The 22509-nt window shown below is 43.5% G+C and overlaps 1 protein-coding gene across 1 annotated transcript in view; it reads right to left on the bottom strand.

Moving 5' to 3' along the window:
• The window catches only part of RAF1 (Raf-1 proto-oncogene, serine/threonine kinase), a 65753-nt gene extending 43511 nt beyond the window's left edge, over positions 1-22242 (bottom strand). The window contains exon 1 of the mRNA XM_010409732.4: positions 22000-22242. The gene's annotated coding sequence lies outside the window, so the exon portion shown is untranslated. The remainder of the gene's footprint in view (positions 1-21999) is intronic.
• Positions 22243-22509: the final 267 nt, after the last annotated feature.

The following is a 22509-nucleotide window of genomic DNA, read 5'->3' as shown; positions in this document are numbered from 1 at the left end:
CTGAACTGATGAGTGCCACCTGCACAGTGAATAAAAAGTCAGTCTGAATAAGCATTCTTTGAGATCCAAAAAGAGGAAAATATTTTAAAAAATTTAAAATCTAGGCTATAATTTGTGTCTTTTTAAACAGTCATTCCTACTGCAGAGACAATAAATAAAGCACTTTGATTTACACATGTATTCTATTTTTGAAACCTAACCAAACTGGTTTATTTGGTTTATTTTGACTTTCTGAAAAAGTCTAACCACAACAAAATCTCTTCAGAGCTAGGTACTGCAGTTTAAAAATAACAAAGCATAAATAGCTCTTTCCTGACAAACATTTTTAGAACCCAGCCTGAACATACCCTAAAAACCTCTTCTGCAGCAGAGCAATTACACCTGATAGAGAGCTACATAAAGGATTTATCATCTTATTTAGTGTGGCATTAAGCTGTGCATTGACAATTTCTCATGGTAAATGAACTCCATTCAATATTTAGTTTCTCTACAAGCAGAAGAATTGCAGTTGTTCATTTTAATAATGTACAGGATGACAACAAAATTTCATTTTTCTGTGAGGAATCATGAGCGTGGAATGAGTAGTGACAGGGTAAGATAGGAGGCTGTGCACACATGTATCAGACTGTAGCTGAAAAACACACAAACCTTCCTTTATCTCTTCACGAATCATATTTGTTCTGTCTCTTCATCAAAAAGCCCAAGTGGTTTTTTCTGCTCTCCCTGTGATGTGTTTGTGTTGTGCACAGAAACCCTCACTGCTGCCCTGCCGCCGTCACTCTCGGCTTTTATCAAAGGCAGATTCCAGAGACAAGGAAACCCAAAGCAGCCAGTGAATCCATCCAACTGCTCTGCAGCTCTGCTGTTCCCAGATAACACACACGAATTAGCATGTGGCTATAAGGTCATAAATACCTGCACCACTCAAAGGTTCATGTAGGCAGCAAGAAGACAAAAGTCCATTTTAGCCATGTGCCTGCATTCATGCGCTGAGAGAAATGCAACTCTCATTAACTGGATTCTGGTACAAAAAAGCAATGCAAAATAAGAAAAAAAAAGCTATCTTGCTTTCAGCTGCAGCCTATTTATCCATTGTCTTTCAAGTTCATCTCAAACATTCAGATAAACAAAGATAGGTGATCAAAGGGCTGCGTTACTTTTGGCAATACACCCCTGCTGTAGCCGGCCTTTGATTCTTGTCCTCCGTGTCCTATAGAGCAATTTGTGCTTTGAGGGCTAGGACAATTAAAACTCATGTTGCAAGCACCTGCCTTCAGCAGCAGCTCACTCAGGAAAATGTGCCAGCAGGGCAGGATTTTGGTCATGCAGCTGATGAGGCTTGGTGGCTGCACAAGGGTAGGTTCCTCCCAGCCCTGTCCAGAGCACGGAGCAGGCAGAGCTCCACTGAGCTGCACAGGGGGACATTTCCCTCTGGGCTGATGGACACATCCCTCACAGGGGCCAGCACTGTTCTGTCCCAGCACAAGGCATCGGGAGATTCCCCCTGGGAAGCTCTAACATGGTACACCAGTGTAGCTGTGCTATGTTTTAAAAACTTGCACATGGATATGGCTCGTTTGGTGTCTGATTATAAAGGTGAGGGATGTTTTTGTCAGATGTTTCATTTGCTGAGGCCTTTTTTGCTGTTGCACATTCATTTCTCAGACTGGACAGCGGTAATCAGGTTGATTATGTACATCAGGACGTGCTTCTGCTACAACACAAAAGTCTACTGAACTATGATTAAAGCCTCCAATACAAGATGTTCACTTTGGTCTTATTTTTGAAAGAACTTCTTTTTTAATTTCTTTTTGCAAGATAATAAAAACCCAAAACAATGCTATGAGCAAAACAAGTAAATTACTTGAGCAGTAATTAGCAAAGACATCAGGCCAAAGGAATGCAAACATACAAGTCTCCTGCTGGAGCTCAGTGCAGGAGCCCAGTGTGCTGCGTTAGGAGATTTGTTCAATCTCAGCAACTGCAGAGAAATGAGTGTGGACATGTCTGCTTGTACCTGAGTACTTTTAATACTTTGGAGATACACATCTAATACTCACAGGTATTCACATTCATTTATTCAGACATTCCTCACCCTCAAACCTATTTCTGGTGGAGACAGAAGCTTTGCATTAGCAACAAATTATGCAAGGCTTTCTTCTGCCCTCCCTATAAATGGAACTGTGACATAAGGACTTGAGTAACTGCTGGAACATTATTGCTGAGACATCCATTTAATTTGATAGTGAGGCCAAAAAATACCCAAAAAAGCAAAATCTAAGCCAAGCTGAAGCCTTTGCTTTTCATAAAGTAAGTATTTGTAACTTAGAATAACTGATTCTATGTTCACACGCTAACTTCTAGAATAAAAGGTTCTTTTTCCCTCTTATCACATACAACGCTGAATGGATGGAAAGGAATAGCAATGTTTTGTTGCCAGTGTGTAATAATGCATTTACTGATAATTCCAACTTGGGGTTTGATGGCTTCAGCATCCCCCCATTTCAGTTCTTACACAGATCCCATGCTATCACCTTCATTCTGAGCAGTGTCGCTGCAGTGGCACAGGCACGGGGGCTCTCTGGTGGCTCTGGAATTGCAGGAAAGCCAAGGCTCTGCTGAGGGAAGGAGGGTGAAACTCCGAGGCGTTGTTGCCATCTGGGGAGCTTCAGGGCTGAGACATCTCCCCAGGACACACCTGACAGATACACCTCTTTCAAGGCTGTCTTTTGAGAATAAATCCCAGTGGATTTTCTCCTCCTCTTGTGAAAACCTTATTCTTGTGGATGAGGAACAGTGTGACCAGAGATATGTTGGTGCAGGCAATCTTCTGATGCTTCGCCCCAGCACTCTCTGGGGAAATTATCTAACTTCTTGTAGCTTTCAGACTTCAAGATTGGCTATTTTTACTAAATATTTGGGTGAAACATTCAGTACAAAGCAATAAATTATTTCCTCAAGAAATGGATTTTGATATATCAAGTTTTCAAGTAGGATCACGCTTTTGGCTGACAAGAATGCAAGCAAAATTATTTGCCTTCTTTTTTCCCCCTCTTCCTCTTCACTTACCTTTTGAAAGCAGTCAACTGCACTTATTCTTAAAGAAGTATTGATGGTTGTAGACATAGTTTTGTTCAAAATAAAAATTGCATGCTTTATAAGCAAATTTAATAATATTTTAACTATAATATGCAGTATATGTATTATTATAAATTAAATATATTATAAAATGAAATAAATTGTCACTCCTGCTTTTCTTATACCTAGGATAGTTCAGGATATTTCCATTACAACCAAATGCCTAAATTCAGATTTTTAGGTCTATCAGAGTAAAGTGTATTATTGCGATTGTATAAAACAGAGCTACTCAAGAGGAATTCCCATTTCTGGAGCAACCTTAGGAAGTCTTTGGGTAAAGATAAGAAATAGGATCCATTCTCATATTTGACACAACAAAATAGCATGGATTTATTTAGTTTAATGTAATGTAGTTCACTTGAGTATTTAACTTAAGCACGTGGAAAATCCTAGTTTCTCTTAGGGATAGGAAATAGACTCAAGTGAATAAAAGTCTTTGGTTACTTTTCCTGGTAGCTTTTTGTTGCTTGTTTTTGCAGGAAGTTGAGAATTCTCTGAGGAAAGCTCCGAGCTGTTTGTGTGGCTTTGTGAGTAATGGAAAGAATTTACACAAAATATGCCACTGCTGTGTAGTGATATGGAACAATAAATAATGAAATAGGCGAGAGGTAGGAACTGCTCAGACTCCCTTTCTGTAAAATCTCTTTTCCTAGAGGAAGGTGCGACTGCTGCAGAACAACTCACATGAAACAGTTGGGATGATAATTGCCAAGGAAGCCTGCTGTGGAATTTGGCAAGCAGCCAAGATGTCCTAATCACCTTTACTTTGCAGTTTTTGGTCTGAAAGCACTACTTGGAAGGAGCTGGTATTGTAGAATTTACTAATCCTGAGTAAATGGGATTGTTCTGCTGCAGCAGAAACCTGGGCGGGCTTTCAAAGAATAACAACATATTGAAAATATTATTTTGTAAAAGACTTGACAAAGATATAAAATCCTAGGTAGCTGAAGTTGAACAGTACTGTAAAGAATCCTTTATGCAGGCTGTTAAAATTAACAATTATTTTCTTATGAAAATTGGTAGTTTTCCATTCAATACTGCGTTCCTCACTGAAAGAACAGCAGTTCCAAGAAAACTTTTATCACAGAAGGCAAGAGTACAGAATTATCCTTCCACAGTGACTGAATGCAGTAGAAAACTTTCAAAGCAGCAGGCCCTATAAATACTGTTCTTGCCACAACTATTTACTACAAGGCATAACAGCCCTGGTCTTCATTAGCATTCTCAAATTAATGAATGTCATTAGGAAAGGCAGTGTGTCCCAGGGAAGCAGCTGTTGATGTGCCATGCAGTTCCTTCAGTTCCACCAACATCAACCTTCAAACAGCCTCAACTGCTGGATTTTTAAGCTTCCCCTGGGCTTGGTATTCTGTATTCAGCATTCGGGATTGAGGGGGGTGCCTTTCCATTCAGAGAACTCACAGAATTAAGCTAAAAAAGCTTGGCGAGTTATTCTTACTAGACTCACGCTATCAGACGGATTAACTGAGTCAGGCTTCGTATTTCCTCAGAGAACATTTCAATTTTTGGCTTAATTTCCAGGCACAAGCTTTCCCTTCCAGCAGCAGCGGTGTGAGTGTAACCTCCTCCCGAGTGATGCTCTCACAGGTCTGACAGTGCAGACAAGCAGTCCATGGCTCTGTCAAGGGCTCAAGTTTCCCTCTGCAGCAGTGTGAAAACCAGGATTTGGTTAAGACAACATGGAGAAAACCAGGGTTTGGTTAAGTTCTCTGAGCCTCATCTTTCCTTCCGTGAATAAAAAGTAGGAGCAGTGCTATGCTTTAGGGCTGAGGTGCAGTTTAACAGTACAATTGTATCCTGAGTAAATGGGATTGTTCTGCTGCAGCAGAAACCTGGACAGTCTTTCAAATAAGTTAATATTTTGTAAAACAAGACTCGACGAGGAGCTAAAATCCAAAGGGTGCCAGAGGGACAGCCCCTTTTCCCCTTGCAGCCCCAGCTGCAGCCTCTGCCTCTCGCACCCTGGATCGGCGCTCAGGGCACCGCACCGTGAGTCAGATTTGATGTTTTCCTGACTAACTCCATCGCAGCGCTCCGTGAGCACGGCCAGGGAAGGCTGAGGTGTGCAGGGACTGGAATCTCCCCATCTGGCAGCAGCCCACGGAGCCGAGTTATTGGCTGGGAAACTGCAGCCTGAGCAGCTGGAAACTGATCCCACAAAGAGCAGCTTTTGCATATGTAAAGTAGATCTCAAGGGCCAGCCCTGCTTACTCAGCTGTTTATCGCGCTCACATGAGCAGCAGTATCATGATGTACAGTCAGAGCTCAAGCTGTTAATTCTTTTTTAATCCATTGTTCAAAATCCCATATACATTATAATTAATTTACCTGCCACAGGTATTAGCCTGTTCGAAGAAAGCCCATGTGACTTCTTCAAAAGGTCATAAAAAATAACAGCAGGAGTAAACTGGAAGGCAAGAGAATTTGCTGATAAACAAAATTTTCAAGATGCTTGAAGCTAAAACGCAGCCACTGAAAAAGTGCAATATTAGATGATGAAATAGTAGATTCCACCTTATGCAAGTGGATGCAAAGCAACGGTCTAGGAAAAGACAGCCTGCATTGTGTGTTAGCAGCCAGGGGTTCTGCTTTGGCTCTTGTCAACCAGATAAAGACAGGTGGGATTTACTGGGCAGAGCTCCCTAAAAATGCCAGCTCAGTGCTCAGCAATGGTTAAAACAAGAAACAACATCAGGAGTTTAGGATGGGGGAGAGATGACAACAGAACAGAAGAGAGTATTTACTTAAATTGTAGGATTTAAGGCTGTACCACATTTTGAACACAGCAGGAAGGTCTGTTTGTGCCCTGCAATTTATGTGTAACAAAATTAAGAGGAAGAGAAAAGAGCACCAGGGATTTGGAGAGATAGAAACCAGCTCCTACATGATAAGCACCTAACTGCATTAGGAGTCTTCAGCTGGGAGAGAAAAGGATGAGAGAAAAAATACAGTTATTTCCATAGGACAAGCACCACTCACATGCCTCTATAGTCATCTTGTAGGGACTGAAAAGATTTGAGTGAGAATTAGAGAAACTCAGAAAGTCAGCACTGTGCTGGGTATTTGCAGATATTCTCTATCAAACCACGACAAATCCAGTGAGAGGTGATCAGGAAGGGTGCTGTGTGTGAACAGAAAAGGGTTTTCTCCCACTCTGACTTCCAGTGATGTAGCAATCAATGAAAGGTTTTCCTGAATTGGAGGCTGATTTTCTATTGCTGGGCATTTGAAAGTCTTTTATGCTTTCTCTGAGTTGCCTTTTGGGATTTGTGTTCAGCTTGCTATGATTTTATATTTGAAATACCAGAGCCAAGGGCTTTTAAATTGCCATTTAGAAGCAACTTACACTATGACTTACACAATGACTTCTTGGCAGCTAATATTGCTCCTTGTTCATCCTGTTCAGATTTGGAGGGTAAGATCCCTTTAGTTGTTTTTGGGTTTTTTGAATTAAAATTTCTAGATTACATTGAGTCTCTAGAATAGCATCTTTGAGCTAAACAACCTGCAAGCATTTTATCCCTTCAGCTGTTACTTCAAAATGCATAGATTGATAAAATCAATATTATTGAAAAATAAGCAATCTATTATTAATATAAATTACTTGTGCATCTCCTAATTTGAAAAGTATTTAGGACACAAGATTTAGGTGCAGATCTGTTCTCCATCTGTTCCATAGTTGTTGGAATCTGGATCTGCTAAGCCAGGACAGCCTAGGCTTTTCAGAATAATTATGGCTCAGCTTTAGTGATGCTCTTGTTCCCTCACAAAATCCTGGAGAGCACATTTTGCCATGCTTGGCCTTTGTTTCATTAAGTAGGATAAACACAGAGTTGCTTCTCCAACACAGAAAAAATACCAATATGACATAAAAACACTTAGAACAGTTTTGACAGTAAAGCAGAAAACCCACATGGTTTAAATTAAAGGGTTAAAAAGCTGTGCTGTGTTTACAAAAATTCTAAAAATAACTTGAAAATCCTTGAAAATGAGAGGTGAATCCCAGAGAAACATCTGGAGTGTCAATTTCTGGAATAAAGGTGCATGAAGAATATAAAAAGATGTTGAACTCAGGGTTTTTGTTTATACAGAGCCTGGCAACACAAAGCCCCATGAAAGTGTGCAATGTGTTTTTAAAAAGCAGGTTTAAAACACATGGGATTGTCATGCCAGATTTCTCACAAATACATAAAATTAAGGGGGGAAAAAAAAAGAGGATGGGAAAGAGAAATAACATTTTCCCATGCAGGTATTCTGGGGAGTAGAGCAGACTCCACCCAACGTGGTAAACAGACAGTTTGCAGAAAGCCAGGCTGAAAAGAGAAGTACAATGAGGAACTCTGCAGTCAAAAAAAAAAAAAATACAGAAGTTCCTCAACTAAATAAATGTTCAGTGCTAAAATTTATCATCGTGATTCTAGGAACTCAGTGATATCACCACAGGCTACAAAAATAGCCACCCAAGGAGTCACATGGAGTGATGTAATGTGAACATGGAAGAAATCCTTGCTTTTTTTAAACTGAAAAATTTATATTCAGCGAAACTCTGGGAAAAGCACAAAGCACCACAAAGGGCAGTGGCCCAGGTCAGGGGCAGTTCAGCTCTCCTGGTGCTCCAGCAGTGTCCCGTGGCAGAGCAGAGAAATCACTGCACGGAAACGATGGGTAACACCTTTATTTCTGATTAAACACATCATCACAAAGCCTCTTAATTCCCTCTGTTGGAGGAGGGAATAGATATGGAGTGTCCAGCAACCCCACCTGGAGGTTCTGCCCTCAGGAAGGCAGTTCATGGCTTCTCAAATACAAAGGGCTTTTGCTTTTCTATCACATGTCCTTGGAAATAAAGACACCCAGGAAATCAGAGATGCAGTGCTGGCATTTCAGTTTGGGCAGCCTGCACTCCCACAGTAACATGCTCCAGGATAAGGTTCTCCAAAATCTGAAGTATTTCAAAGAGCCCTTATTAAAAACATAATCCTAAAACATTTCTAAGGAAGAAAGGAAAAAAGATACAATAACTCTTGAGACTTCCATTGGAATATACTGGAAAAGACCAGAGTGCTGAGCTGTGACAGGTTAAAGATAATTAATGGTTGATGCAGTGTGTTCATCACTGATGGCAGCAAAGAGCATCATTCCATAGCCCTGGTGCATGAGATCATTGGCCAAGTGGGTATTGCTAACCACATGGAAGAACTATTGCTCCTTCCAGCATGGAATGCAGCCAGAAAGAGAAACAAAAAAAAGTTTTAGAATGTCCTTCATGACAAAACAAACTTAAAAAGTGGCTCTGCCATGAGCTGCACATAACTTGCCAGGTCCATCTTTTAGAACTGGTCTTGAATTTTAATTAGCCCATAAATTGATTCTACATTTCTCCCACATCAGGACACCAGTGAGGAGTTCAGCAACAGCCCCATTTGGCTGTGGAGCCTGTCACAGCTCCTGCTGGTTAAAGTTACTCTCATTATCCAGCTCCATTAACTCCAGCTTTCTTTTCTGGAATACCTGAATATTCAAGTGTGATTAATTCTCTTCATAGAGCTATGTGTTAACAAGGAAATATTGTGGGTTTAAGATAGAATGCACAATAAAAATATATACAACAATATCATGGCAAATTTCAGATGGTAATGAGCAACAACCACAAAGGCTTTGGATTTGAAGCAGTGAAGGGCTCAAATTGTGGCTCTACCAGAAAGTACTTAGTCAAGTCACTCAAGGGAGTAACTGAAATTAGCAGATCTTAAATGTTTTACTGGCTCTGAGATTAAGTTAAATGCAATAAAGAGATTTCCAAGAATGGCAAAATGACTTTGTTAGTGATAGTGGGAATCAGTTGGGGAAAAGTGTGAACAACAAGGCAGTAACAGGGAATATCTATTGTACTGTACACCTGGAGCTTCCAAAGCATCAAAACTGTGAGACCACACTAAAGTAAAAATAGATAATCCTGTTTAGTCCTGTTTTTGTTCTCCCTCTGTTCCCAGAAGATAAGGAGGTTTCTCAGATTATTACCACCACTCTCAATTCAAGAGCTCTTTCAGTGCCCTGCGTTTCACTCTGGGTTATTCTGTTCTGTCCCAGCCTTGCTGCTGCTGCTGCTTGCAGTGTACAGCCAGGAGGAAACCAGCATTTCACAGGGGTCCTGTCCTGTCCTGGGCTGAAATCCACAGAGGAGCTGGAACTTCTCAAATCCTCACAAGACCAATTCCCATCCTCACATGACCCAAGGAACTCACAGGACTTGGTGACACCGAACGAGAAAGGCTGAGGTGGAGCTGCCAGTTCTGCTGTGAGTTTTCCACGTGTCCCTGGATTTGGGCTTTGTGTGAGGGGCTCTGGAAGAGCCACTCAGTGCAGCTTCTACACCTGAGCACACGGACCCGCTGCCCTTCTGGGCTCCTCACGCACTCGTGGGCACCAGAACATGCCCCAGCTGTGCCCAAAGCAGCACCCAGAGGTTCAGAGCCTCTGGGACATCAATCATGCTGCAAAGGCCATCCCAGAGGTGTTTTGTGAGACATTAGAGAGAGTTAAATCTCCAATCTTCACTCCTTCTCTTTGCTTTTTACACTTCCATCCCTCAGTGAGAAAAGAGGAAGAAAAGATAAGCTAAACATCACAAGACTCCTGGGTGTTACTGCAATGAGCATGCAGTTCTGACATTCTGGAACATATTTGGGAGATGCTTTGTTCAGGAAGGGTCCACAGCCTCCCCAGGCCTCAATTTCCTATCCTTGCAGTGGAAACAGGTCTTTCAACACTTCCACAACTGTTTATGAGGCATTGACAGTGGTTATATGAGGGACAAATTCATCATTCCAAATCCTGCCAGCACTGGACATAACTGTAATATTGCCAAGGAAAAGATCTCCAATGTTTACTAACACTGGAAACTGTGTTCATGAAGAGGGAGACATTGGAAAACAACAAAAAGCCCACCTGGATCAGGGAGAAGGATTGTAGAGCATAGAACAGAAAACAGAGATATTTACTGCACACGGCTATTTCCTACATAAAATTCTCCCTTCAGCCATGAGTCAGCTGGAGAAGTGTTATCCCACTTCTGGGGGATGAGAGGCAAAGTGAGCCATGGGAGTTAAGCAGGAGTGAACCTCACTGATGTCCCTGGGCCAGGCAGGTGGAGGTGTCCCTGCACAAGAAACTCCACCCTGTAGGAGAACATCCCAGCTGCAAAACCATGCTCCTTCATCTGAGGCATCTGCCTCCCTTCTTTTCCATTGGGTGTGGGGAATGAAGAGGGAAAAATCTCTCAGCAACCTGTAGAGAAACTCCTCACAGAAGGGCAGGCTCTCCAAGAGCATCTACTTGCATGTCTGTCCTCTCAGGAAAAACTGCTTCTGGTTTAAGTTTGATTTTCTTTTTCCATTCTTACCACTTACCATTTGTTCCAAATATCTGTAAAATCTCACATGTCTGCCTAGGAAGAGTCTCACCAACATGCTTGCAGCATAAACAGTCTGCTCTTGCTGTCCAAAACATAAACAGAACCCAAATTAAGAGTTACTCACTGCTCAGCAGACTGAGTGGCATTAAAATGATATGAACTTTGCCCTTCCCTGCCTAGCAGCCCTGTTTTTCCCACGGCCTTTAAAAGAAGGAACAAAAATCAGGTGATGTTGCAGGAGTTACAGCTGCCCCCTGACATTTTTTTATGGAGACTATTTGATTCCAAATGGTAAATGTCTGAAAGTGCCATCCCAAAGCAGCAAGTTCCTAGAGAATAAAGGTGATGGCCACTTCAGTTCCAAGCTGTCCGAAGTTTTCTTTAGCTTGGGCTCATCTGATCTTTAATGGGAAACACAATTAAACACCACTGACATCTAACATTCTGGGAGATCTGAAGAATACCAAGTAGTTTTCCTTCCAAAGCTATTTTTGAAAATGAAGACTTCCACTGGAAAGTTGAAAATAAGAAGTTACATGGAATTCATCTTGAATTCTCTGGCCACATACAAGTTTGTGTTTGCATTAAGCTCTCATCTCCTGAAGGCAGTCATCAATAACTTGCTGTTTGATCCTGCACAGGGAAATTCTTCCCTGGATCCTCAGGAGTGTGGCCCATCCGTGATACCATCGTGGCCTGGCTTGAAGAACAGACGATGGTCCCTGACCAATCCTTTTGAACTCTGGCAGAGCAGTGTGGTTATTTCTCATGATTTTACCAGGCAGAGAATGATTCTGTCCTGTGATCCAGCCATTCTTTCGGAAATCCAGCAGCTCCAGCTCTCTCATCACTCCCAGTCCTTTCACCATCTGCTCCTCCATCTCCTGGGATGCAGCATCCAGGTCATTACTTCACAAGGCAGATGGACCCTTCTTTCTCTCCTTCAAGACCCAATGTGGTTTTTTTTCAGCTGAGGTTAAATGGGAAGCAGAATCAGGAATCCAGCCCTCACAGGAAAAAAGAAGCAGAAAGTATCCCAGAGTCCAGGCCAGTCCTTATCCCTTCTCCCCAAGGAACAGGAATGTAATTCATAAATAAGGACAGCAAACGAGAGCTGGATCCCACAAGGATTGCTCAGGGATGTCTCCAGTGGGTCACTGGCTGAGGGAAGGTAGTGGAGCTGCAGCTGAGGTGGCACTGGCAGCCTTGTTTTGCCAGGCAGCTTTAGAAGTGCCTGCTCCCCAAGGCAAACAGCATTCCATGAATTTAGGAGACTCCAGATAATCAAATAAATAGATACACACCCAACTCCGTGTGTTTTTCTTTTCTGTGGTAGAAGTTTTCTTCCGCAGGTCATTTTGGGGTCCAGCCTGTGCTTTTTGAGGTTAGTTCTGTAATCCCAGCACCAAATTTATAGCTGAAGGTATTCTCCAGCTGTTCGTCACCGAGGGCCTACACACAGCAGAGTGCTAGCCACCAAAACAACAGAAAAAGGTTTAATCTCTCCTTTTCAGTGATGTCTCCAAGAGACCATGAGGGGAAGATAACTAGAGAGGGAGGAAAATGGCCTTTTAGACTCTACCCAGTATGAAAGGGGACGGTGCTGGGAGAGGCTGAGCAGTTTTAGAGGATACAGCCAAGACCATTTTTGAAACTTGTCAACAAAACACCACAAAAATTAGGGGTAAAGTCTCTTTTGTATGTGCCAAGTCCTCAGGTTCTGCCAGACCCAGGTGGGATAACCCAAACCCAGCTCTGGTGGCTGGTTTTCCGCTTTTTCTTTTTGTCTTTCAGTCTCTCCTGATGGAACTGGTTTACTTTGTATAAATACACAAAAATAGGAGCAAAATCCTGGAACTTCTTTGTTCCAAGTGATTGGCCTAGACTTTGTGACAATTTGGAATGAAGGGATGCCTCATGTAAACCAGAAACTTTGTGTTAGAACTCTGAGACCTTCCCTGACATAAGCTGCACCAAAATAAATTGGTTTCCATGCAAAACTTTTGGGTGTGAATCTCATTTCCCAATGAAAAAGCATTTTGTCAAAAGATCCTTGATGAGTTCCTTTTCTGAAGAAATACGTTTTGAGTAATCACTCTACAGGCCAAGGAGATATTTGAAAATCATGAGTTTCATCAGTGTCATCCCACAGATGCAATTTTACATAAGCAATTAACTTGACAAATCCACATAAGCATTCTCTACTGGTTTGCAGTTATTTTCAGGCAGCTGCAATTTATTGATGAGTGGTCTTTGCATATGAATAGAGTTTGATCTGTGCAGGACTAATTTCTACTTCTGAAAGAGATTTAACATCTTCTGCTTCCTGCTAGAAAGCAATTACAATTTCTGTGGACAATTCAGCATTGAACACTACCCTTAGATTGGAAGCTGGGTTTCATTCTTAACTTGTTTGCTTGCTTTTGATATTGCCCAATAAATTCCACTGAAGCAGAATCTTAAAGGCCCATCAAGTGATAATTTACGGGACTCTGAGCAGCGAAATTATGGGAACACAAGAGAATCTGAATGTTTTGTATTATCTTTGTGCTTACTCCAAACCAGACACACAAAGAGTCTTTTTGCAGTTGAGTGCTGACAATTTATGCTCCATTGCAAGGGAAGATGTGATCACAGAAGGGCCCTGTCAGGTTTCGTACAGGGAGATGGAGTTAAAGCAACAGTGATTGTGAATGGCAACCTAGGAAGCAGCTTTAATGTATATAACATACATGTATTCCCTAATACTCCACGTTTTTCTGCTTGGCATGACCCCAGTGAGTTTTACTGACCTCTAGATGTAACAAGACTAAAGCAGAGGTGCCTCCACACAGTGTTGCTGCACCCTCCATGTGTAACCCCAGGGCAGCATCTGAAGAGGTTTGATGCTGGTGATGTAGGAACAGTTCAGGAATTCCTGCTAATGGAATTGACTGCATAGTTCAGTCTCTGGCCACAGGTACTGGCCCTACGATTTGGGAAATACATTTTTCTTGGATGCTCTCTTGTCACCACGTGCACAAAAGTGCCTGCGGACAGGACAAGCACCCTAAATTCCCAGCTTCTCAATAATTTTCCCTCCTGACTTGAACATCCTGTGTCTTGTTTCTAGAGCAGAGAGCAGGGACCACCACACCTCTGCTAACATGGCCAGCATATTTTCATTTCCCCTCTGGCCTTTTTAAAATCCAGCACAATATGGGTGTACAAGCTACCAATATTGAATTAAGAGTTCCACAACCGTGTTAAAAAGAGCTGTGAAATGCTGCATTTTGTTTGTTGAATAAGAAAAACAGTTCTAGTACACTGGTGGTTGGAGACACTTCAGCAGTGAGATCATACCTTTTTATAATCTCAGTATTTAGAGTGTAATTGAAACCAGGAGAATAAAAAACTGCCTCTTGAAGACAGAATGTCTCTGCTGCAAATACTCACATTTGGAGGTGCAGGATGCAGAAAGGTGGGACTTAGAGCAGTTTATCACAAGCAAAGGGGCACAGAGCAATAGCATTAAGGGCCTTTTTTCATATAAATTGATAGTTAATAATATAAAGGTGTGGTGGGTGTGGAAAATAGGAAGAGAGGCAAGCACTGGATAAGAAGTATTAGTGGGAAGGATTCATTTCACACCAGGGATTCATTTCAGCTGTATCAAAGAATGATGGTCCTGCTGACGCCATGGTTCATCTCTGCTACCTTTGTCCACACATAAACACTTTAGTCAGTAATCACTTCCATTTCCAGGCATCCTGATCAGGCATCAGTGTTTATTCTGTGCCATGGCATCTATTTAGTCTTTACAAAAGTGGCGTGACAGCCGTATTTGAATCTGGACAATTCTATAAACAACATTGCACAAGCTTCTGATTAAGGCCTAAATGTGTAAAACTTTGTGTACCAGTAGTTCCTCATTAGCCTGCACTCAAGAATTCGAGAAATTCTTTGGTGAAATAATACATTTCCCCCAAGCCCTTGTTAGCAAATCAATTCTGAATTGATGTGGCATCTGCTCATTCACAGTTTCATCAGCTCCTGAACCAATATCAATTGGTGGGATTCTCCTGGAAGAGCTGAGGCTGCCACTGCATTCTTTCAGCTCTGTGTCTGTAGGGAGAATGGGGCCAAAGAAGGAACCAGGAAAAGGTAACAAAGCATTCTTCTGGGATTTTGAGGCTTTGAGGAAAGGACTGCGGGATTTTGGCAGCATGTGAAGGAATCCAAATGCAAAGCCTGTGAGAGAAACCAGATTCACAAAGGTGCTGGCAAACAGTGGGAGGCACTGGCTGGCAAGATGGGAGAGTGATTAACCCCAGGAAGCTGGCAGGGAGGCTGAGGTGGGAGGCTTGGGGGCAATTCAGCCAGGTTTGGGGTTGTTTTTCACTGCTCCACACCGAGCTGGTTCTTACAGCTTCATCCTGGCAAGTGGGCACAGCAGGAGTCGGCAAGGCAGGATACTCTAAACTCGATTTTGAAATTGAGAGCTGCCTATCTGCAGAGGTAGCTGTTATCAGCCTGGCTTTATTATCAGCCAGGGCAAACACTTCCTTCGCATTGCAGCCACTTTCCCCAGCAGGTGCTCAGGTGGCCGCTGGTTTGGCTGCACTCCTACATCCCTCAGTGCAGCTCCTGGTGTCCAGGAGAAAGGAGCAGCCTTGTGGAAACAACCCAGCAGCAGGACACCTTTAAGTGCCCTGATGGGACCTCAGAGTGTCCTCAGAGAAAGGCTTGTGTGGATGGAATAAACGATTTTCCTTAATTCACTCACATACGCAAAACTGCACTGAGCTGGTTCTAGACTGATTTGAGCTCCTCTGAGAGAACTGTATCTTGGGTAACTCCAAGAATAATAAATGAATAAAAAAGTAGCATATAATGAATTTGAGCTTTTTTAGAAGCCTTTCAGACACAGGTTCCTTCAACTGAATTAGGAGAAAGAAATGACTATCAAACCTGTTGGGGTTTTTTAATCTCAGTACATAGGAACATCAGCTTCTGTAATGCAATCTAGTGATATTTTCTCAAGAATAAAAATTACTGCAAGAATCCCCTCTTCCACGTGCCCATACCCTCCCACAGCATCACCCACCCCTCACAGTATGGGGTGAAAACTTTGATGGAAGGAGTTAATTTGGGCAGAGGAAGAGCTGACATAGCCAGCAAGACTGCACATCCCCTGGTGTGTAAATTAACTGCAGGGACTGGGTAAATTCCCCAGTTCTGGCTGCTCAACATAGGCTTCAATATCTGCCTGCCTAGTTCCAAGCACTGTTTATTTACTCTGTGAGCTGAATACCTTCAAAAGGGACACAAAACTGTCCCAAGGGTCTCTTGCACACCTTGTGTTTCCACACAAAGAACCAGAGCTGTCTCCAGCCCATGTGTAAAATTAACTGTGGCGTTTAAATGCTTTTCACAGCTAAAATTTATAAATCAAAAAAAAAAAAATTTAAATAAATAAAATAGCCCCAATTTATCATACATTAAATGGCTTTCTCAGGACAGGAACCTTATATTTTTGTACTCACCAATATATCACATACTGTGAGTAAAAGTAAAACCATATCCACGTTTTGAAACAACAAAACAAGATTTATAAATGTATATGCAACTTTATAATCTGAAGAGCAGAGTTCCTTCTGCACCTTGGAAACTCTACCTTTGATTAAACAGCGATTACAATCTTCCCTCAGATAAAATATATGTGTGTGTGTGTATATATTTATGTGTATCATTTCAAAATCAAAGCCTTGCACTTCTGGATGTCATCTGCTGGCACTGGGAGCTGATCCCAGCACCCCAGAATGCAGCTTGGCAGGTATTCATCTCCTGCCTATAAAGGGCTCTCTAATTGCCCTGGGTTTTTTCCCTTTTGAACTGGCTCACTAACCTGTAATTTCTCCTGCTATCTCCCCAAAGGTAAGTGAGGTATCTGGTACACCCAAGGAATTCCTCATCTGCTACAGGTGACTTCAGCTTGGGAGTTGCCATCACCAAGGAAGAATGAATTTCCATGTACCCAGGTTTCAGTAACATCCCTGGGCAGGAGGCATCGCTCCTGCTTCCATCTTTACACCGTTTGTTACCTCTTAGGAGGAGAACAGCAAAGCCTTTGTGAAGCCTCCTCCTCTGAGCTCCAGCACAAGACCAAAACTGGGAGAGATTCTGATCATTGAGCAAGTATTGACTTGATTTAATAAGGCAAGAAGAGCCCCAGTGAGCAATCGCAGTTGCTGCTGCTCCCCACTGGCTCCAGGTGCTGAGCAATTCAGCCTGACACACTTTGTCTTCCCCCTTTTGCAAAATCAGGGTTGTTCTTGCATTGGGCACTTTGCACTCAGGCAAAGGCATTACAAGGAATCCTCCACTGTCTCAGCTTGAAAAGATTCTGCTGTTAATGAGCAGCTGGTCAAGGCCAAAGCCGTGTGAAAGTGGGGAGGAGGCTGCAGGATTAAATGCAGAGGAGCATGGAGTGACAGTGGGTCTGTGGCAACCAGAAAAAGGGCTGAAATATGAGAACACCAACTCCTCTCCTTTTACTCACTCTGAGAAACATTCTTCTTCCTGCTGGCATCAAGCCCCTGCTTTCATTGTGGCCTCGGTCTTGTTGCACATGTGGGGAAGTAGACAAGACACCAGGAAAATATTCAATCCCAAGCACCTGGAGTTTGGCTTTTGGAATGCACAGGAAGGCCAGGATTTATAACAAAGTCTGGGATAGCCTTTACTCCAGACAGCAGCACTGCTTTCCCTGCCTCAGCATTCAAGCCTCTGTACCCAAAACTGTTCTGTGTTTTTTAGTACTCATAACTACAAAGTTCATTTCAAATCCACCACAGATTTCCTAACAAAAAGTCTGAAATCATTTTCTGTATGGAAGTTATGGGAGGAAAGTCAAGTTTCAGCCAGATGGTTTAGGTATTGGTGAATTGGTGGGCAGGCAGATTATAAATTCAAGTGAAACCAGTGAAATTATTCCCATGTCCGTGCTAAGAAGTGAAAGTAAGAAAAGATAATCCAGTCTGTGGGGTGTCTCTGTGTGTGTGGTGCTTCCAGCAGCACTGGAGACAGTGGGTGGAGAGGTTGGAGGGGGTGTGGAGACATCTTACAAAAGCAAAAACAACCTGCAAGTGCAGCCAAAAATACTCTGCTTCAAATTCAGTCACTGAGTTAAAAATGCCAGTGAAGCCCCAGAGTGTGAACCTGCCAGCATTCAGCAAAAATGTTTATTCTCTTTTTTCCTTTAATACAGTCCCTGCAGTAATTATTTCAATAATTACACCCTGAAAGAGTTGGAGAGCAGGGGCTTGGCTCCTACAGAGTGCTTCAGCTTTTAGATTTATTTTCTCTACCTCTGTGTTCACGGTTTTATTTGTATGCAAACAATATTTGTGCAGGTGCCTACCTGGGGTTTGGGGCATGCAAAGCCAGGGCTTGCCAAAACTTTGCATTTTTTGTTTTCCTTTTCTTAAGCAAACAGTCATTTCACATACCAGAGCGTTTGGGCACCAGGGGGATGTATTCTGTATAAAAGTCCACATTCTTTATGGAACTGTTATACTTCCTTCTTGCACTGCAAGTGAACAGGGGACAAGATAGAATAGAAAAAAACCTTGTGACAGAATTCTGGAATCTTTCTCTGCAGCCTCCAAAGTTAAAAGGTTTCTCTCCTGACCGCCTGATACGCTTCCTGCTACCTGATACACTCCAGGGTAACAAAATACTTGAGGCAAGGAGAAAGAGTGACTCCTGGTTGAGAATATCCAAAGGAGGGGACAAGCAAAGGACCCTCAGACATGAGGTTCTTCAAGCAGGGACTTCTGGACACCTCGTGGGATCAAAATGAGCAAGTCTTAAACCTGAGTGTCAAACTGAATCTGCTGCTATTCAACTGATTTTAAAAGTTAATATCATCCTGAGTATCAAAATGAAGAAGTATTTCATTAAATTTTCAGGGCACTATGATTCAAAATGAATAAGCCCAACCCATCTTTTGGGGGAGAACTGTGTGAGCAAGGGGTTTGTGCAAGGATCAGTGCAGTGCCACAGCTCCTTTTGGAGTGAATGCTGCTCCATCCTTGGGCTTTGCTGGCAGCTCTGCTCCTCTCTGGGGCTTTCTCTGGCACCACCACCCCGCTGGGCATTCCCAGGAGGGATGTGCTAAGGGGAAAAAGCACACCACTACTCTCATGTTCTCCCAGACAGAGGAAGGAGCACAGAGCACCCCAGCATGTGGCACAATCCAAACCAGAGGAACATGCAAAAAAAAATGGGAAAAATGTCAGATTTTGTGTGAAATGTCAGAAATGAAGGAGGCAGCGACCACATCAACTACAACAGGGCCCACACTCAGCAGGAGCTGAGGGAGTGCTGACTTCACCAGGGGATGCAGGGCAGGGAGCCAACGACGTTAATCCAACATGCAGTGCCCAAAACACTCATCCCAACCTTTTTGCTTCAGATTTTGAGGCTGCATGGGCTACCTGTCAGTGGAGAGAAACACAGGGTGGCTTTGGAGCTTAGAGGGGAAAACACAGCAACAAAACATTTGGGGAAAAAACTTAATACACTCCCATTTTGTTATTCCTTCTCCCCCAGCCTGATTAATGGTAGTTTATCAAGGATTTGGATTGGGAATATAACTTGACATTATACTTAACTTGTAAACTCCTCTTTCAAAACTGAGGACAAAGTGTGCTCCATTGTCCAACACAAGCAGGTGTCTCTGCCAAGAAAAAGGACACTGGGCAAAGGGGTTCTGATGGCTATTGTTTGGCACAGGTCTGTGTCTGTAAAAAACCTCCATTTCCACTCATTTGGGTGGGGAGTTTTTATGGAACAAGCTTGATTAGGTTGCTTTCCTAAGGAGAGGAAGCTTATGTAATGGTTCAGTCTATCTCTTGCTCCAAATTTCATACATATTTGACACATGAGTCAAGGCCTCAAAAATAATTAATTTTCTAAAGTTTCTTGGAAGTCAGCAACTGAAGACAGAAAACGGAACCATGTTCATTCCTCAGCTGAAGGAAAGACAGAACTCAGGCACCAAATATCCTGTTTATGCAGCAGGCTGGCCAGCGCCCATGCACCTGAGGCTGAATTAGCCCCACGATGAGAGGGGTTTGCCCCCTGAAATGAGGACCACAGTTCAGATATCTTTATTTATCATACTGGGGAGCCGAGGTGCTTTAGGGACGAGACCACACAAATCTGTGGTGAAACTGCTTTAGTCTTGCTGCTCATGGAGCAATGGGGGTTTTTATCCCCTTGAAATGTGCTCTGACATTCAGAACACAGTAAGCTCAGTCCCCTCATTCTTTACAAAAGCCATGGAATACTCAACAAACTGTACCAAAGATGAGGCACAACGCAATTAAAATCCTGGGAAGTATCCACAACATTCTGGTCCTTGACCATGGTGTGAATGGGCAAGGGTGGGGAATCACCTCTGATCCACCTCTCTCAGCCCACTTGGATTTCCCCAGGCTGCCAGAGAATGGGAACGGGACTGGGGCTGCTGCTCAAGTGCAATCTGTTGGCTCTGATTCTGCTGAGGAATAATAGCAATGCAGTGATATAACTGCAGGAAACTGTCCAAAATCATCAAATGCCTCACTTTGGTGGGTTCTTTTTTTTTCTTTCCTTATATCTGTGTCATTCCCTTTCCATTTGTTGTTCACAGCCTGAATTCCTCAGATAACTTTGCTGCAGACTTGACTTTTACTGCAGATACAGAAAACTGCCTGGAAGTTTTGCTCCTTGGTTGTTCTGGCTGCTGTCCAGCCCCAGTAACACTCAAGATGCAACACATCCAACTTGCTCCAGCAATCATTCTGTAAAATACAGCAAAAAAACCCAAAGGATCCTACACAAAATTAGCTGCTACCTTAATTAATGACTTCAGGAAGCAGTAAAGGTGAGTCTGGCCCAGGTCTTTGGAGGGGCAATTCTAATTCTGCTGGAGAGGAGAGGTGAGCCTAAAATAAATCAGTACAGGGCTAATAGGAGGTCAGTAAACATTGGAGATTTTCAGTTAATAATGGGGGTTTTCTACCCAATTCCCAGAGGATGTTGGTAGCTCTGGCTGCACCCTGGGCACACCTTGAAGCTGTTCCCAGCACCTGCTGCTGGAAAATGAATGTGGAGACACCGGGGTTGCACCAGGCAACTCTTTTAACAAAAACGGAGCTGATTGCTGTGAAACAGAGCTTCAGCCGAAAGGAAAGCTCCTCAATAACAGCTGGAGCTGCACGAAGCTCATAAAGACAGCAAGGCAGGTTTGGAAGCTGCCCGAGAGCGTGACACACATCATACACTGTACACCCAAGTGCTGGGGATGGCCACGCCCGGCGCCCCCAGGGATGCACACGGCGGATTTGGGGCGTCTGTGCAGGGACAGGGGCCGGACTGATGTTCCTGTGGGTCCCTCCTGACTCGGGATGTTCTGTGATTCCATCAAAAACACCTGTGCAGTTTGAGATCCCCTCCAGCTTCCTCCAGAAAGCACAGTGTGAGCTGCTGCTCTGCAGATGAAGAACCAAAGCAAATCTCAAAATTGCCTAACAGGGCAAGGTGCTGGGCCCCATTGCTCCATCCCCTGCAGGAGCCCGAGCTGCAGACGGGACTTTGCAATCCCTGAGCAGCACAGGCTGCTCCAGGCTGAGCACAGGCTGCTCCCGTGGAGCAGCAGAACTCCCCAGCGCTCACCAAATGCTAATGAGGGCCAGGATTAAACTGTGGCACACTTGGAAAACGCAGGCCTTAATGCACACTAATCTCAGCCATGGTTTGGAAACTCCTGACCTACATGCAGGGAGCTCCCGGTGCAGATGGGCTATCGGAGCGCCGGGACTGTGCGGATATAATTCACTGTTATGCAAACACGCAGCTACTTTTCAACCTCACTTTCACACTCCTCGCGGGTTTCGTCTCAAAGCATCAGAAAGGGAGGCAGAAATAAAGTCTCCTGCAAAGAGGCTTCGATTAAATCTAGAAAGGATTTTTGCAAACAAGTCAAAGGCACGCAGCCTGAAAGCCTGAAATGGAACGGTGCTGTTCCAGGAAAGGGCAGTCACACCTCAAAATACAACTTTGTACCTTGTGAACATGAATCCCTGTGCTGCTTTAATATTTAAGTAGAAAACGACAATTTCAAAGATTATTAGATTACGAATTTTCCTTAGAAAATGTGGAAATTTCCACCAAATCGTTCATACAAAATTCATAAACCTCCCCTTAGAAATAGCACTGGGGCTTTTCCATCTGATTGCAGACTAATTAATTTAACCTTTGGAAGCAGGTTCGGCAAGTATTTAATCCTGACCCTTTAGCCTGGAGTCACAGATCCATTATTAATCTTCCAGACAATTGAAAGCGCTGCAAAAGCTGTGAAAACCCCATCGCCCCCACCCGGCCCCCCTGGCACTCACCAGAACCGTGTTCCCACACCCAGCCAGCCCACGGGCACCATCCGGGGAGCTCTGGATCCACGGAAAATCCACAGGGACCCGGCTGGGACTGCTGAAGCAGATGCACCCGGGGTTAGCAGTTCTCGGGGAGAGCCGAGGCACCGGGAATGGTTCTGCTTCCCAAAAGGCTCCAACGCGTTCTTTGTGCGGGCACAAATACCTGGCCCCACAGGCTGAGCCCGGCAGGGTCACACGGGTGACAGGGCTAAAAAAGGCAACCCCAGAGGTTTAATTTAAACTGCCCCATAATGCTGGTGTTTTCCCCCGGGGCTGCTCTTCCAGCCTTTCCTACAGCTTTCCTGGAATTTTAATATCCCGCTCTCTTCGGGTTTGTACTTTTTGATTCTTTTATTTTTAGCTGCAGTATTTCACAGTGGTCTGCAGAGCCTGCTTGACGCCAGCAAATGTAACTGGATCCCGAGTTCCTGCGAGCCAGGAATCGCAGCCACGATCAGCACGCTGCGAGAGCAC

Source organism: Corvus cornix, chromosome 12 (assembly GCF_000738735.6).
Source record: "Corvus cornix cornix isolate S_Up_H32 chromosome 12, ASM73873v5, whole genome shotgun sequence".
NCBI lineage: Eukaryota > Metazoa > Chordata > Aves > Passeriformes > Corvidae > Corvus > Corvus cornix.
The sequence above is the reverse complement of the archived record's forward strand: the minus strand, read 5'-3'. Positions and strand labels throughout refer to the sequence as shown.